Raw genomic sequence first — 17,178 nt, 5'->3', positions numbered from 1 at the left:
GACTCATTAGGGGGAGAGTAAGTGGGAGTATGGAGTAAGGTGTATATAAGCTTATATGTGACAGACTGACTTGATTTGTAAACGTTCACTTAAAGCTCAATAAAAATTATTAAAAAAAAAAATCATAGTATTTTCTCCTTGAGGATTTAAAGCCAACATAGGGAAAACCTTTGTGTGTTCTCAGAGCTCCTTCATCCAGGTTTAGATTGAGGTTTCCATATGGAAAGCTGTTTGTTTTTTAGTTTGAAACAATTGTTTTTCCAATAGCCAGGTTATTTGCAACAGCTACAAATTTTGGGGGTGTTAGTCGAGATCCTAGAAGGTCCTAGCTTAAAAGCCTTTCTCTGATCAGTGTGTTGCAGCTGTTACAGTTGCAATGCCATTAATTTGTTTTGTTTGTCCTGTTTCTTTTGCTTCTGAATTTGGGCTGGTTTATGGGCTACATCTGTCAGTTTAGGAAGGGGTGGAGTTTCCCAATACAATCTTTGTTGCTTAACTTGTTCAGATAATTCTGGGTGCAAACCACTTAAAAATATGCAATTGAAAGTTATCTCACCCCTTTTTTCCATGGGGTTTAATCCTGAATGCTTTGAAAGTTATCTCATCCCTTTCTTCCATGGGGTTTAATCCTGAATGCGCAGCAGAAATGCTAGTCCATCGATCTCTGTAATTATACACAGATTCATCTTTTTCTTGCTCATAACTTTGTACTTTTACCCACTCAATTTTTCAAGGGAAAGGCTTTGGTATGGTATCTAAAAGTAATCTGGAAACTGCTCTAGTTTGCTGTAGCAGTATGACCCCAGTTAATGTAGCATCAACTGTTGGATATTGTTCAGGAGTTTTTCCAGTTTGCCTTTTCCATTCAAAATTAGGCTTCTCCTAGCCTGACTAGCGTATTTATCAATTGACATAAGTTTGGCAATCCAGGCTTTTAAGTCTCAATTTATATTCTAAGGTCCCTAGTGAATTTTCATGGATCTTTGCAAGGGTTAAGAAATTCTTTTAAAATTTTGCAAAGCTCTGCTTTAGACAAAGGAATAGAGTCACTAATGGGGTTCTTTAGGTTCCTCTGGATGTCTTACGCTAAGAGGCAGCTCGTGTGAAGGTTTTTCTGTTTCCTTCTTGTTATAAGGATAGAAAGGGAGTTCAGATAATGTGTTAGTAGACGAGTAAGAAAAAAGTGAGCGATAGAGAGAAATAGGAGTCTTTGATGGAACAGATAGAACAATAGACAGCACCAAAGTATTAGAGGTTGCTGTGGAACTTTCACACAATAATTCTTTATTCTGTTTAGTTACTTTAGAGACCATATCTTGTAGAAAGCCATTCTTACTCTCTGATTTCTTTTGGTAGCTTCAAAATACCAATTAAGATATGCACCCCACTGAGTTTGCTTAACTTGAGAACCCTTCTGTTCCAATTTGCTGTGTAAAGACAAATCAAAAGATCTCAAGGTGGCCATACATGTCCTAAACTATCTTTGGTAAGATTATACCAGGTGTTTAAAAAACAGCAAGTGGCAGGGCTATCATGTTTACTCATATATTGCGCAGGGGTTCCTGAGGGGAACTCCTCATTTTAAGATTTAAAATTACTCATTGAAGAAAGAAAAGCCAAACATGCATTGAAAACAAAAGCAGAGAACTATTCTTAATTGCCTCAGAGGCACAAAGCTGCACAGAGCACTACTTTCAGTTTTCTCTGGGTCACAAAGACCCAGAGAGGAACACCATGGAGTTTGGACAGTGTTTTGCTTAGACCAATCTGTACCTTCATTGTATAGGAGTTTGCTTGAAGGTGGCAGGCAGCCTAATGTTCTGGCCTGTCTCATGACCACCTTATCCTGTCATAGGAGTCTTTAAAGCTCATGGTGAGTACTGGTGACCACCCTAATGTCTTTTCCTAGTAGATCTGTGTGCGAATTTTGTGGCTTATAGTGACCCAGAGCTCTTTGAAGGTAGAATTACCTCTCTAGCCTCTGAGGCTTTGAGGAGGAAGATAACCTCCTACTAAACAAAATCATGCACCAATTCCAGGACAAATTAAAGAAAAAACAAATCTGGACAAAAGGGAAGTGAAAGCAATCCTCAAAAAAGCTCAGAAAACTCTAGCAAAGAGGCAACTCCCAAGGAAGTCTGGGGAAGTAGCGAGCCAAGAGGCTCCTACTGGTACTGGGGCTCAAGTTTCTGAGCCTCATGGGGGTCACTCCAGCAGGTCTCCTTCAGACCCCTCTTCTGACACCAAGAAATGTTGTAGAGCGAAAATGGCAGTCTGGCTGAAATTAACAGTAAAGTAAAGAGCTTTTGTTGAGAGACAAGGCAATTTGCGAGTTGGGGATCGCAATGTCCAGAGGATTCTGAATTATGTAATCCAAGGAGGAGAGAGTTCAGAGAGTCCTAATAAAAAAATACAAGGAACTTCAGTAAAAAAAATTCAGCGATTGGTTGACATTTAGGTAATAGTTACAAAATTGGGTGGGGGTACATCTGATGGGTAGGGGATTGCATATGTTTCTATTTTTTTGTTTTTTAAATTACAAACTAATCATTACATTGGGTACATCTGGCCTTGAAACAATCATAAGAACCTCCTTGCGTGACTGCAGAGAGGACATGCGTAATTCTAAGGTTTACCTTGAGAAAGCATCTGTTGAGAATTGTTTCCGACTCAGTTTTCTGAACAGGGGGTGTTCTTAAGCAAGTAAAACCTTTAAACAAATGAAATCTCATTCTTCTCTAAAATTGTTTGCCAAGTAATTTTCTCAGGGTACAGTGGAAATGACGGTCTGCATTCTCAATGCAGAAGTTACTTTTGATTCAAAATGGTGTTTTAGCTTCAGACCTTAGCATAGCCACCATCTCATGCTGGGAGTCCTAAGTTATTTTGGGGTGCTCATACTCACATCTCATCTCCATAGATCCTTTTTTGACAAATGGGCCATGGTTGCATTACTCTCCAAGGATCAGTGTCAGTTCAGAGCCAGTATCTAAGAAGTCTGATTATTTCTCCTTTACCAGCGATCTTTTGGTTAACAACCAAGCTCTTAACCACTGTAGCACCAGAGCTGCAGAGCACAATTACGTGGTAAATTTTCTCTGACCCCTGTGGTGAAGACATGGTAGAAATTTTATGGTATACACTTGCAACTGTGTTGCAGGGTTCAAACTCAAAGGAATCTGACTTCCTCCTCAGTTAAGGGACTTTGAGTCTGCAGACAGGCTTAATTCTGGGAGATTGTTAAGAGATTGGGATTCCCCATTCTGACAACTTAAGTTCTGTGCATCAGGCCTAGAATTTTTTTTTTCTTATATGTATCAAGCAGCCTTAGTAGACAGCCTTCTATTTGATGTCTAGAGACCCTGTGATTAATTAGTCATCATCACACATTAAAAGCTCTGATTGCCATTTCATCATTGTGGATAATTATAGTAATTGTGTCCTTAGTCTCTGATGGCCTTTCCCAGTGAAGGATCCCATTATTGACATTGAGATCAGGGAAATCAAATATATTGCATCATCCCCTAGTAACATCTCTATCTTAGAAAGGACAGCCACCACCTAAGCCTTCAGAAGGGCTGACGATCCTTTCACCAATGCATTTATTAATTCCTTTGTGAAGGTAATATTCTCTAGGTCCTCTCTGGGGGGGGGGAGTTATGAGAGAATGACCAAGCAGAGTGCACATAATGGGTCCATTCCAACATTCTCATTTACTGTCTTCAGACTCATTCCTCCACAGAATGTTGAAGTCTTGAGGCTTTGATCTCAATTCAAGATCATTATTGATTATAAGATTTGATTAGCTAAAAGATAAGCCCGAGATTTTGAATTAGTGCATCTGTATCAGTGAAATCAGCTTACTTTCATCCTGTATTTATTTATTTCCCCTAGGTCTAATACCCTTAAAATCAATCTTTGTCCTTCCCTTGCTCTGTATGGGGAGGTCTTACAACTCTTTTTGTGTATAAGTTGTTTCCTCATGGAGCAGGGCTCCATGTTATGGGCCTGGAGGCATATACAGTTGGTTGAGTGGGGCCTGAGGAGAATTAATATCAGCTGTGAGGCAACTGTCCCAGGTACAGACAATGAAAGGCTTTTATTCAAAAAAGGGCAAGCTGGGGGAGGGGGACTACCTCCTTTGACAGGGAAATTTAGGGATTTTGACGATTCAGAGTTTTCAGCCTCTTCCATGCCTGTCCAAATGTCTACATTCCACATCTCATGACTCCACTCCTTCCCCACAGTACTCTTTTCTTAGCCTAAGGGGCATGAAGGACAATTAATTGGCATTGCAACTCTGCAAAACAGATTTGGGGCTTTGCACTCAGCCATATTTGTCTTGCAACTACTGGAGATGAAAGATTCTTCTAAGCTTCCAGGGAGGCCTTCTGATTCTACACCGTGATTTAATTGTAACTGTAAATTCATAGCTTTTAATTGATTTTCACTCTCGGGCCATCAGAAGATGACAGGTAACTCCATAATCTATTTTTGTCAATACTCCAACCTCTGTCTTGCATTCCTTTCTGCACTGAAGAGGCTGGTGAAAAATAATAATAATAAAACAGTCTTCCACACTCCTAGGAAAAGAATAATTTTTCTTTGTACTCATGGTAAAAGTAGGCACCAGAACCAATTTTAAAGCTGCCTAATCAATCAATAACAGCTCTATAGCTGCAATAACAAAATACATGAGAACTGGTTTTAAATCGCTTTAGTCAATGACAGTTCCTCTCAATTAACATGTTTTAAAAGCTAACCAATCAGAGACAGCCTCTCATTTCTGAAAGTTTGCCAAAGGGAACATAAGTATTCCAATAAACATGGCTATGAGTGCCAACCAATCAACAAGAGCCTCACTAGAGTAGCCAAGCTTCTACAGTTGATGTCAAGCACTCAAGCCTCTAAAAATCAGTCAATCCATGAGCATATGCTTCCAGTATATATGATCAGCAGTCCTCTCTGCTCAGAAACACTGTCTGATGAACAATAAATTAAGTGTTGTGTGTGTGTGTGTTTTCCCAGATATTGAGTTATGATCTCATCCTTTGACAGTCAAAATCTTAGATCTATGGTTCCCAGTAGAGGCAGCTACAATTCGCCTGGAGAGGCAGATTTTAATTTAGGCAGGTGTATTTGTGACTATGATAGAAGGAGCAGCTTGCATGGCAACCTGGATTTGTGGAACAGGAAGTCATACTTGGCAGTTCAACCAGGTCACGCTGCTGTTGAGTTAATTCTGACTCACAGTAACACTGTAGGGCAGAGTAGAACAGTTTTACACAGGGTTTCCAAGGCTGTAATCTTTACAGAAGCAGACTGCCACATCCTTCTCCTGTGGCTCAGCTGGTGGGTTTGAACCGCCAACTTTTCAGTTAGCAGCTCAGTGATTAACCACTGCACCACCAGGGCTTCTTGGCAGTTCAACAGGATGTCCTTTTCTTCCCACTATTCTGTAGCCCATAAACTTGCTAAATTTTATTCTTTATGTCAAAGTCTTGACCAATGTATAAGCATTACCTGCAAAGTCAGAAGATAGAAGACTTTAAAGGAGGACTCTCTCTGGAGAGATGTGTGTGGGGAAGAATGCGTGGGAGGAAATAGGAAGGAAGGGGAAATGGGGGCTGCTGTGGAAGACAGGGTGAACTCAGAAAATCAAGATGTCACTTTCAAAACTCCTGGCTCTAGAACCATGCTGCTTCTGCAATTATCTGAGCCAGAAAAACCAATGCCCATTATCTGACTCTTGATTCTCACAAACTAGGAGTCCCTAGCAGTAAGACTTGCTACAGTAAACCGAAATGCATCCATAATTATGGCAGCCAGAAGAACTACATGATCTCTACCTTGTAATATTCTTTTTGGCTTCCCAAATCTTGTATGGTACATCAACGACTTGGTTGAACTTTAACTGCCAAGCTGCAAAAGGAGTTTCTGTGTCCTAAGCCTTGCTATGAGATCCCTAGGTGGAGCAAATGGTTCATGCTCTACTGCTAACCTACAGGTTGGCAGCTTGAACCCACCCAATGATACTGCAGAAGACAGGCCTGGCTATCTGCTTTCATTTAGATTACATCCAAGAAAACCCCATGGACCATAGCTGTACCAAGTGGGGTCACCATGAGTTGGAATCAACTTGACAGCAACTAATATCAAAAACAGCAAAGCCTTAAAAAACAGCAAAGCCTTACAATGAATTTAAGGCAAAGTGAAACACTATGCCAACTACACAGGCTTCAAATACTCACACGGAAATTGGAAAATGTTAGCTCATTGTTCCTCTGCTGTGCCAGGGTAGATAAGAAAAAAAAATATTCACTGAAAAGATTTCATTTAAGTACTCATGAAATTTGTAAGGAGAACAAGATCTCTTGCCCTACTGAGCATGGTAATACATTGTGTAATGCCCTGGTATATAGTCCACACTTCCTAACCCACGTACACTTAGAAGTTATCAATGTACGAGGCCAGTACTGAGATCTGGAAAACTGGATATATTAGAGTTGGTCAATAAATTAGTCCAACCATGCTCACACTTTGTTTTTATACTATTTCTAGGGAATCAAAAAGACTATTGAATTAACGAAAAGTAGCACTGGAACTCAAGGCCAAGTCATTAGAGAAATCAGCTTTCGAGTAAAAGTTGAAGTCAATGTTCATTGCCTTTTGGGTAGAACTATGCTTTTTTATTTTATTTTTTAGACTTTTTTTTTTTTATTGTGCTTTAAGTGAAAGTTTACAGCTCAAGTTAGTTTCTCATACAAAGATTTATATACACACTGTTATGTGACCCTAGTTGCGCTCCCTACAATGTGACAGCACACTCCTCCTTTCCACCCCAGATTTCCCATGTTCATTCAATCAGCTCCTATCCCTTTTTGCCTTCTTATCTTGCCTCCAGACAGGAGCTGCTCATTTAGTCTCATATCTACTTGAGCTGAGAAGCACACTCTTCAAATGTGTCATATTATGTCTTATAGTACAGTCTAATCTGTCTGAAGACTCAGTTTCGGGAATGGTTTTCAGTTCTGGGCTAACAGACAGCCTGGGGACCAAGTCTTCCAGGGTCCCTCCAGTCTCAGTCAGACCATTAAGTCTGATCTTTTTACTACAATTTAAGTTCTGCACCCCGCTTTTCTCCTGCTTCATCAGGGACTGTTGGGGTCCCTGTCTAGGCTGTCATTGATGGTAGCCAGGCACCATCTAGTTCTTCTGGTCTCAGGCTGATGGAGTCTCTGGCTTATGTAGCCCTTTCTGTGTCTTGCGCTAAATTTTTCCTTGTGTCTTTAGTGTTCTTCATTTTCCTTTGCTCCAGGTACGTTGAGACCAATTGATGTATCTTAGATGGCTGCTCACTAGCTTTTAAGACTCCAGTCGCCACTCACCAAAATGGGATGCAGAACATTTTCTTAATAACCTTTATTATGCCAATTGACCTAGATGTCCCCTGAAACCATGGTCCACAAAACCCCACCCTTGCTACTCTGTCCGTCAAAGTATTTGGTTGTATTCAGGAAACTTCTTAGCTTTTGGTTTAGTCCAGTTGTGCTGACTTCCCCTGTATTGTGTGTTGTCCTTCCCTTCACCTAAGATAATTTCTTATCTTCTATCTAGTTAATAAATACCCCTTTCCTTCCCTCCCCACCCTCATAACCATCAAAGAATGTTTTCTTCTGTGTTTAAACCTTTTTTTGAGTTCTTATAATAGTGATTTCATACAATATTTGTCCTTTTGCGACTGACACATTTCACTCAGCATAATGCCTTCCAGATTTATCCATGTTATGAAATGTTTTGCAGATTTATCACTGTTCTTTATCATTGTGTAGTATTCCATTGTGTGAATATACCATAATTTGTTTATCCATTCATCTGTTGATGGACACCTAGGTTGTTTCCATCTTTCTGCTATTGTGAACAGTCCTGCAATGAACATGGGTGTGCATATATCTATTGGTGTGATGGCACTCATTTCTCTAGGATATATTCCAAGGAGTGGGATTGCCGGATTGTATGGTACCTCTGTTTCTAGCTTTTTAAGGAAGTGCCAAATTGATTTCCAAAGTGGTTGTACCATTTTACATTTCCACCAGCAGTGTAAAAGTGTTCAAGTCTCTCCACACCCCCTCCAACATTAACTATTTTGTGTTTTTTGGATTAATGCCAGCCTTGTTGGGGTGAGATGGAATCTCATTGTAGTTTTGATTTGCATTTCTCTAATGGCTAATGATCATGAGCATTTTCTCATGTATCTCTTAGCTGCCTGAATGTCCTCTTTGGTGAAGTGTCTGTTCATATCCTTTGCCCATTTTCTAATTGGGTTTTTTGCCTTTTTATTATTCAGTTTTGCAGTATCTTGTAGTTTTTTTTTTTGTAGATTTTAGAGATTAGATGCTGATCAGATTTGTTGTAGCCAACATTTTCTTCCCAGTCTGTAGGTTGTCTTCTTACCCTTTTGGTGAAGTCTTTTGATGACCGTAAGTGTTTGAGCTTTTAGGAGCTCGCAGTTGTCTAGTTTCTCTTCTGGTGTTTGTGCATTGTTAGTAATATTTTGTATTCTGTTTATGCCATGTATTAGGGCTCCTAGCATTCTCCCTATTTTTTCTTCCATGATTTTATCACTTTAGATTTTATATTTAGGTCTTTGATCCATTTTGAATTAGTTTTTGCGCTTGGTGCGAAGTATGGATCTTGTTTCTTTTTTTTGCAGATGGATATCCAGCTATGCCAGCACCATGTATTAAAGAGACTGTCTTTTCCCCAATTAACAGACTTTGGGCCTTTGTCAAATATTAGCTGCTCATAAAAAAACCAAAACCAAACCCACTGCCATCGAGTTCATTCCAACTCATAGCAACCATATAGGACAGAGTAGAACTGCACCATAGAGTTTCCAAGGGCACCTGGCGGATTTGAACTGCCGATCTCTTGGTTAGCAGCCGTAGCACTTAACCACTAGGCCACCAGGGATTCCCAGCTGCTCATAAGTGGATGAATTTATACCTGGATTCTCAGTTCTGTTCCATTAGTCTATGTATCTGTTGTTGTACCAGTACCAGGCTATTTTGACTACTGTGGCAGTATAATATGTTCTAATATCAGGTAGTGTGAAGCCTCCCACTTTGTTCTTCTTCAGTAATGCTTTACTCATCCGGGGTCTCTTCCCTTTCCATATGAAGTTGGTGATTTTTTTTCTCCATCTTATTAAAAAATGCCATTGGAATTTGGATTGGAATTGCATTGTATTTGTAGATCGCATTGGGTAGAATAGACATTTTCACAATGTTAAGTCTTCCTGTCCATGAGCAAGGTATGTTTTTCCACTTATGTAGGTCTTTTTTTATTTCTTGCAGTAGCATCTTGTAGTTTTCTTTGTATAAGTATTTAACTTCTCTGGTTAGATTTATTCCTAAATATTTTATCTTCTTGGGGGCTATTGTAAATGGTATTGATTTGATTTCCTCTTTGTTGGTGTAGAGGAATTCAACTGACTTTTGTGTGTTTATCTTGGATCCTGATACTGTGCTGAAATCTTCTATTAGTTCCAGTAGTTTTCTTGTGGATTCTTTGGGGTTTCCTGTGTGTGTGTATAAGATCATATTATCTGCAAATAGAAATACTTTTACTTCTTCCTTACCAATTTAGATGCCCTTTATTTCTTTTTCTAGCCTAACTGCTCTGGCTAGGACCTCCAGCGCAATGTTGAATAAGAGTGGTGATAAAGGGCATCCTTGCCTAGTTCCTGTTCTCAAGGGAAATGCTTTCAGAATATCTCCATTTAGGATGATGTCCATTGTTGGCTTTGTATAAATGCCCTTTATTATGTTGAGGAATTTCTCTTTTGTTCCTATTTAGCTGAGAGTTTTTATCATGAATGGGTGTTGGACTTTGTCAGATGTCTTTTCTACATCAATTGATAAGATCATTTGGTTCTTGTCTTTTGTTTTATTTGATTGATTGTTTTTCTAACGTTGAACCATCCCTCCATACCTGGTTTGAATCCCACTTGGTCATGATGAATTATTTTCTTGATATGTTGTTGAATTCTATTGGCTAGAATTTTGTTGACAGATTTTGTGTCTATGTTCATGAGGGATATTGGTCTGTAATTTTCTTTTATCGTGGCATCTTTACCTGGTTTTGGTATCAGGGATATGCTGGCTTTATAGAATGAATTTGGGAGTATTCTATTCTCTTCTATGCTCTGAAATACCTTTAGTAGTTGTGATGTGAACCCTTTGAAAGTTTGGTAGAATTTTCTAGTGAAGCTGTCAGGGCCAGGGCTTTTTATTGTTGCGAGTTTTTAAATTACCTTTTCAATCTCTTCTTTTGTCAGAGGTTTATTTAGTTGTTCTACCTCTGTTTGTGTTAGTTTAGGTAGGTAGTGTGTTTCTAGCAATTTGTGCATTTCCTTTAGGTTTTCCAATTTGTTCGATTACAGTTTTTCAGTCTTCTTTATGATTCTTTTAATTTCAGTGGGGTCTGTTGTGATATCGCTCATCTCATTTCTTATTGAGGTTATTTGCTTCCTCATCTGTTTTTTCTTTTGTCGGTTTGGCCAATGGTTTATCAGTTTTGTTGATCTTTTCAAAGAACCAGTTTTTTCCTTGTTAACCTTTTCAATTGTTTTTCTATTTCATTTAATTCTGCTCTGATTTTTATTATTTGCTTTCTTTAGGTGCCCAAAGATTTCTTTTGCTGCTCTCTTTCTATTTGAGTTGTAGGGTTAATGTTTTGATTTTGGCCCTTTCTTGTTTTTGGATATGTGCATTTGTTGATATAAATTGACCTCTGAGCACTGCTTTTGATGTGTCCCAGAGGTTCTGGTAGGATGTGTTTTCATTCTCATTTGAGTCTGTGAATTTCTTTATTCCAGCCTTAATTTCTTATATAACCCAAAGGTTTTTGAGCAAGGTGTTGTTCAGTTTCCACGTGTTTGATTTTTTTTTTTTCCTTGCTTTTTCTGTTGCTGATTTCTAGTTTCATGGTCAGAAAAGATGCTTTGTAATATTTTGATGGTTTAAATTCTGTTAAGGCTTGCTTTATGGCTTAATATGTAGCCTATTCTGAAGATGTTCCATGTGCATTGGAAAAGAAAGTATACTTGGCTGCTGATGGGTGGAGTGTTCTGTATATGTCTACAAGAAATTTTATTGTTAACCTTTTGGATTTCTCTTTGCTGTTTCTCTATGGTGGAGTGTTCTGTATATGTCTACAAGATCAAGCTGGTTGATTGTGGCATTTAGATCTTTCATCTTTATTGAGCTTCTGGAGCTGTCTATCTCTCTTTTCAATGCTGTTAGAGTTTGTTTTATGTATTTTGGAGCCCCGTCACTGAGTGCATAAATATTTATTATGGTTATGTCCTCCTGGTGTATTGACCCTTTAATCATTATATAGTGTCCTTCCTATCCTTTGTAGTGGATTTTCCTTTAAAGTCTATTTTGTCAGAGATTAATATTGCCACTCCTGCTCTTTTTTGATTGGTGTTTTCTCAATATATTTTTTCCCAGTCTCTGAGTTTTAGTTTGTTTGTGTCTTTAAGTCTAAGGTATGTCTTTTGTAGGCAGCACATAGATGGATTGGGCTTTTTAATCCATTCTGCCACTCTCTGTGCACTTATTGGTGCATTTAATCCATTTACATTCAGCATAATTATTGATATGTATGAATTTAGTGTTGTCATTTTGATGCCTTTTTTCGGGTGTTGTTGACAGCTTCTTTGTTCCACTTAATTTTCAGTGCTGAGTTGTTTTTCTTTATATATATTTTCTTTTCTTTTTCCTTGTTGTTGATTTTATATTTGCTGAGTCTTTATGCTTTTCTTGTTTTTTATTTTGTGTAGGATTGCTAGTTTCTTTTGTGGATACCTTAATATTTACCCCTATTCTTCTAAGTTTAAACCAATCTTTTATTTCTTTGTGTCATCTTGATTTCCCCTCCATATGAAAGATCTATGACTATGTTTTTTAGTCCTTCTTTTTTGTTTTAATGTTTTCATCTTTTACATATTGATGCCTCTGTTTCCCTGTTTTCATTGTTTTAACTTTGATTTATTTTTGTGAGTTCCCTATCTGGGTTTATATCTGGTTTTTTCTGCCTTGTGTTCTAGTCTTGGGTTGTTATCTGGTGTTATTGTCTTTCTAACCAAGACTCTCTTTAGTATTTCTTGTAATTTTGGTTTCGTTTTTGCAAATTCCCTAAACTTCTGCTTATCTGGAAATGCCGTAATTTTGCCATCATATTTGAGAGACAGTTTTGCTGAATATATAATTCTTGGCTGGCAATTTTTTTCCTTCAAGGCTTTATATATGTCATCCCATTGCCTTCTTGCTGGCATGGTTTCTGCTGAGTAGTCCAAGCTTAGCCTTATTGACTCTCCTTTGTAGATGACTTTTTGTTTATCCCTAGACACTTTTAAAATTCTTTCTTTATCTTTGGTTTTGGCAAGTTCGATTACAATATTTCTTGGTGACTTTCTTTTGGGGTCTACCTTGTGTGGGGTTTGATGAGCATCTTGGATAGATATCTTCTCATCTTTCATGATATCAGGGAAGTTTTCTGCCAATAAATCTTCAACAATTCTCTCTGTATTTTCTGTTATACCCCCCGTTCTGGTACTCCAATCACTCTAGGTTATTCTTTTGATAAAGTCCCACATAATTCTTAGGGTTTCTTCATTTTTCTTTAATTCTTTTATCTGATTTTTCCTCAGATAAATTGGTGTCAAGTGTTTTATCTTCAATCTCACTAATTCTGACTTAAATTGCTTCAATTCTGCTCCTACGACTTTCTATTGAGTTGTCTAAATCTGAAAATTTATTGTTAATCGTCTGGATTTCTGTTTGCTCTCTCTCTATGTATTCTTGCAGCCTGTTAAGTTTGACATTATGCTGTCTATAATCTTCTTAAGTTCCTCTATTTCTTTATATGTGTGTTCCTTGGCTTGTTCTGTGTTTTGCCTCATCTTCTTCCTGATCTCTTGAAGAATTCTGTGTATTAATCTTTTGTATTCTACCTCCAGTAATTCCAAGAAGTTCTCTTCCTCCAGAAGATTTCTTGATTCTTTGTTTTGTGAGCTTGCTGAATCCACCATAGTCTGCCTTTTTATGTAATTTGATATTGGCTGTTGTCTCCGAGCCATCAAGATGTTATTTTTATTTATGTTTGCTTACTATGTCCTAGCTTCTTTGTTTTGTTTTGATGTGCCCAAATAGGCTGCTCATGTGAGCTACTTTGACTATTGGCACCTTTGAAGCTCTAACATCCTGTCACTGGGTGGTTAAATCTGTTACTGGGTATGTAAGCTCAGGAGTCCATTTACTTTTCTTGTATTTATTCAGCTCAGGTGTCCAGGTAGTCAGTCACCAAGTGTGTGGTACAGGCTCTTAACTACAGTCCTAGACAGGCAGGAGTGATCGGAGTAGGCACAGGTATCTGGCTGTAGTAGGGGGTCATGCACTGAGCAAGGCAGGGGCCTGACGGCTGTCCCAGAGTATCTGGGAGGAAAGCATGTCCCTGCTCCCTAGAGTGTGTAGGTGGGTGGGTTTTGCAGCTGGACTATGGACACCCAGTGCTGTTGGCTGTAAGGACTGGGAGACATCTCTTATTCTTGGTCCCCTGTCACAGGTGGCTAGGTGGTGAGGGTGGAACCACCAGTCCTCTGGCCCCTGATGTGGGTAGGTGAGGACGCTTCTTAATGGGCACAGCAGTGTCAAATGTCACGAACATACCACTCCACTGGATAGCTGATACAGTGAAGTTAGGCTTCAGGTATATATCCTGTTGTACTCTGCTAATGAGGGCTTATGCTGTTGAAATGGGCCCATAGATGTCTATGCTGGGGTGAAAGGCATTCAAGTCTGTGGACCCCTTATGCCTGTGCCTAGGCAAAGGAGCTGTGCCTGCCTTGAGTTCCCATCTTAGGGGAGCTGGCAGATTACTTCTTACTGTTTGTTAATTTGTTCCTTCTCCAAGGCCAAGGGAATGGCTCAGCATGCATGATGGATTCTACTTCTGGCCCAGGAGAAGTGGCAATCACAGAAGCCGGCCTGAACCCAGTGCAGAGCAAGGAGGCATAGGTAAATGGGACAGAAGATCTTCCCAAACGGGGTGTTTTTTTGATCCACACAGTAGGTTAGACACATGTACTTATCTTTTGCCAATTGAGCACAGCTTTTCATTGGTTCTTAAGGCTTGAGTAGGCTCTCTACAGCTCAGTCTCTCCTGATGTGCAAAATGGGTCCTGAACACCTCTGCTTGCCTCACTGTCCTGGGTCAGGTCTGGCAACTCCTCACTGTTTCTGAACCACCTCTCCCTTCCCCTGCTCTTCAGTCTGATTCCTCAACTTTGTCTTTGATGTTCAGGGCTCCTAGATTGTCATATATAATTGATTCATTTTCTTTTGGGGTCTTTGTTGTAAGAGGGACCACCAGAATCATCTGACTACTCTGCCATCTTGGCCCTGACACCTAGCTATCTGGAAGAGTCTTTTACAATATAATCCATTACACTGTTCCAGATGTACCTGGTTTGGTCTGGGGACACACCTTTTCTCTGAACTCACTGAGAACTGTAGTGGCCTGGCCTCCTGAAATGTATTTGAACAGGCTCAGCACTGGTCTTGAATTAAGTCCATGAACATAAGACAGGATTTTGTAAGGGTATGAGGCTTCCCTTTGAGCATTTACCTTGGGAATTTTTTAATTTTTCTGCTATGATTGTAGTACACACTGAAATTTGAGAACTACTGCTAGAATATGATACAATTCATTCATCTGGTGAACTTTGAGTCTCTATCCTGATTTTCTTTCTCTATTCTATATCCTTCAAACAAGTGGTTTCATTGAGTGTTCCCAGAACCATGTTATGGCTTTAAAAATCAAGTATATACAAATTATTCTCAAATCTGAATATCTGGCTGTGACCTACTTCGAACCTTCAGATTCATGTGTCCAACTGACAGCACCAAAGAATGTTAACTGTTCATTCCCTTCTCTAAACCTTACTCCTTCCCTAGCCTTCCTTACCTCATTAAATATTAACAGTATCCACCTAGGGAGTCTTGGTGGTGCAAAGGTTATGTGCTTGGCTGCCAAGTAAAAGGCTGGTGGTTCTCACCCACCCAGCTGCTCTATAGGAGAAAGACCTGGCAATCTGCTCCCATAAAGATTATAGCCTAGAAAACTATGGGATAGTTCTACTGTGTCATATGGGGTTCAACTATGAGCCAAAATTGACTCAAAGGCATCTAACAATAACAATAGTATCCAGCTACTTGCTCAAGTCAAACTCTAGATTCTTCTCTTTCCTTCATTCTGTGTATCCAATCTTTCAGCAAATCCTGTGACTCTAATCCATTGCTGTCAATTCCATGATTCTACCTACCTCTAAAATCTGTTCCTAACCATTCATTGCTCTCTGCCTCTATTACTATATCCTAGTGCAAGCCACCACCGTCTCTTACCAGTCTCCTACCTGGTCTCCTTGCTTTTGCTCTTGACACCCTAAAATTCATTCTCCACCCAGAGTCTGAGTGATCTTTAAAATACTGTAAATCTAATGGTATTTCTCTTCTGTTTAAAAACGCTCCAATGTCTTTGCATCATACTAAGAACAAAAAAACACAATATTTTTATCTTGTTAAAAAGCCACAGATGCTCTGGTCCTTGCTTATTTCTCTGCTTTCCTCTTCTACTCCCCTGCCTAGTTCACTATGCTGCAGCCACACAGGCCTTTCAAGTCTTTGATGATGCTAGCTTCTTCCCATCTTTGTGCTTTTGCATCGGATGATCCCTCTGCCTGGAATGTTCTTCCTTTTGATCTTTGAAGAGCCGGTTCCCTGTCATTCATACTTCAGCTGAAATATCTCCCCCTTACAAGCCTCAGCACAGCACTTCTTATCACCTAACCATTTTGTGGTTGTTGATAGTTATTTATTTCTCTTCTTATTTACTATCTATTTCTCCTTTTAGGATATAAGCAGGAATATATTTGTCTTGTTCATTGCTGTATCTATGGCACCTAGAACCTGGCACATAGTGGTCTCTCAATTAGTGTTTATTGAATAAATGAATGATACCTCCACCCATGAGGGAATGCTTTGGCTAATATGATGTCACTAAAGTCAAGAGATAAATAAACAATTAACTAAATTGTTGGGGGTATATAGATGTCAGAAATAAATTAGGTAGATACATAATGAGCATTATTCATAATGACGAATAGGTACCAATGAACCTGATTTCTCTAAAATACTCAGGCTATTTATGAAGAAAATAAAACAAAAGTAAGCATACAAAAAAAAATTACTTATTTACACCAACATACATAGCACCTAAGGAGCCCTTTTGGCAAAGTGGTTAAATACTGGGCTGCTAACTGAAATGTTGGCTGTTAGAACCAAGTGGGCGCTCCACAGGAAAAACGTGTCAATCTGCTTCCATAAAGATTTACAGCCTTGGAAACCCTATGAGGCAACTCTACTCTATCTTTGGGTTGCAATGAATTGGAATCGACTCTATGGCAATGGGTTTGGGTTTTGTGTGTGTGTGTGTGTGTGTGTGTGTGTGTGTCTAGTACCTAGGTAATTCAGTATAATGAAGGGATTTGGCATGAATTTTGCAGATAATTGTGCCGTGTGGACCAGGCTTCTGGGATTTGAGATGAGCTTTTGAATTTAAATACTGTGTACAGAGCACCATTTAATGCTGGAACAGTCTAATGAGGTTGCACTGTATTATGTGATATATATCCCCAGGAGTATTGACTTGATAGATCATTATGTAGTCACATTGCCTTCTCCTTTCAAAATAAGAACAGGAAATGGGAAAAAGAGGTTGAGTTTGAAAAATAAATATATATAATTATGTATGGTTATTTATCTTTAATCAATGTTTCTGTGACAGAATTGTAAGGGAAGCTACCTTGTTGTTGTGGTTGCCTATTTGGGTACTGTGAGTGAAATAGAAATGCTTTATTTAAACCATTAATGAAATATCACTGTCAATCCACCTCTAACTACATAATGTGCTTTTTATTCTTTGTGTTAAAAATAAAGAATATTTCCAGATACCATCTTGTTCCCATAGAAATGAACCGTGTTGCAACTCCAAGCTTTATATTGATTTCTTGCTTATTTATAAATCACACCATAAAAAAATTAAAAATCTAAA

Source organism: Loxodonta africana, chromosome 3, assembly GCF_030014295.1.
Source record: "Loxodonta africana isolate mLoxAfr1 chromosome 3, mLoxAfr1.hap2, whole genome shotgun sequence".
Taxonomy (NCBI): Eukaryota; Metazoa; Chordata; class Mammalia; order Proboscidea; family Elephantidae; genus Loxodonta; species Loxodonta africana.
This window is presented reverse-complemented; position numbering follows the sequence as displayed.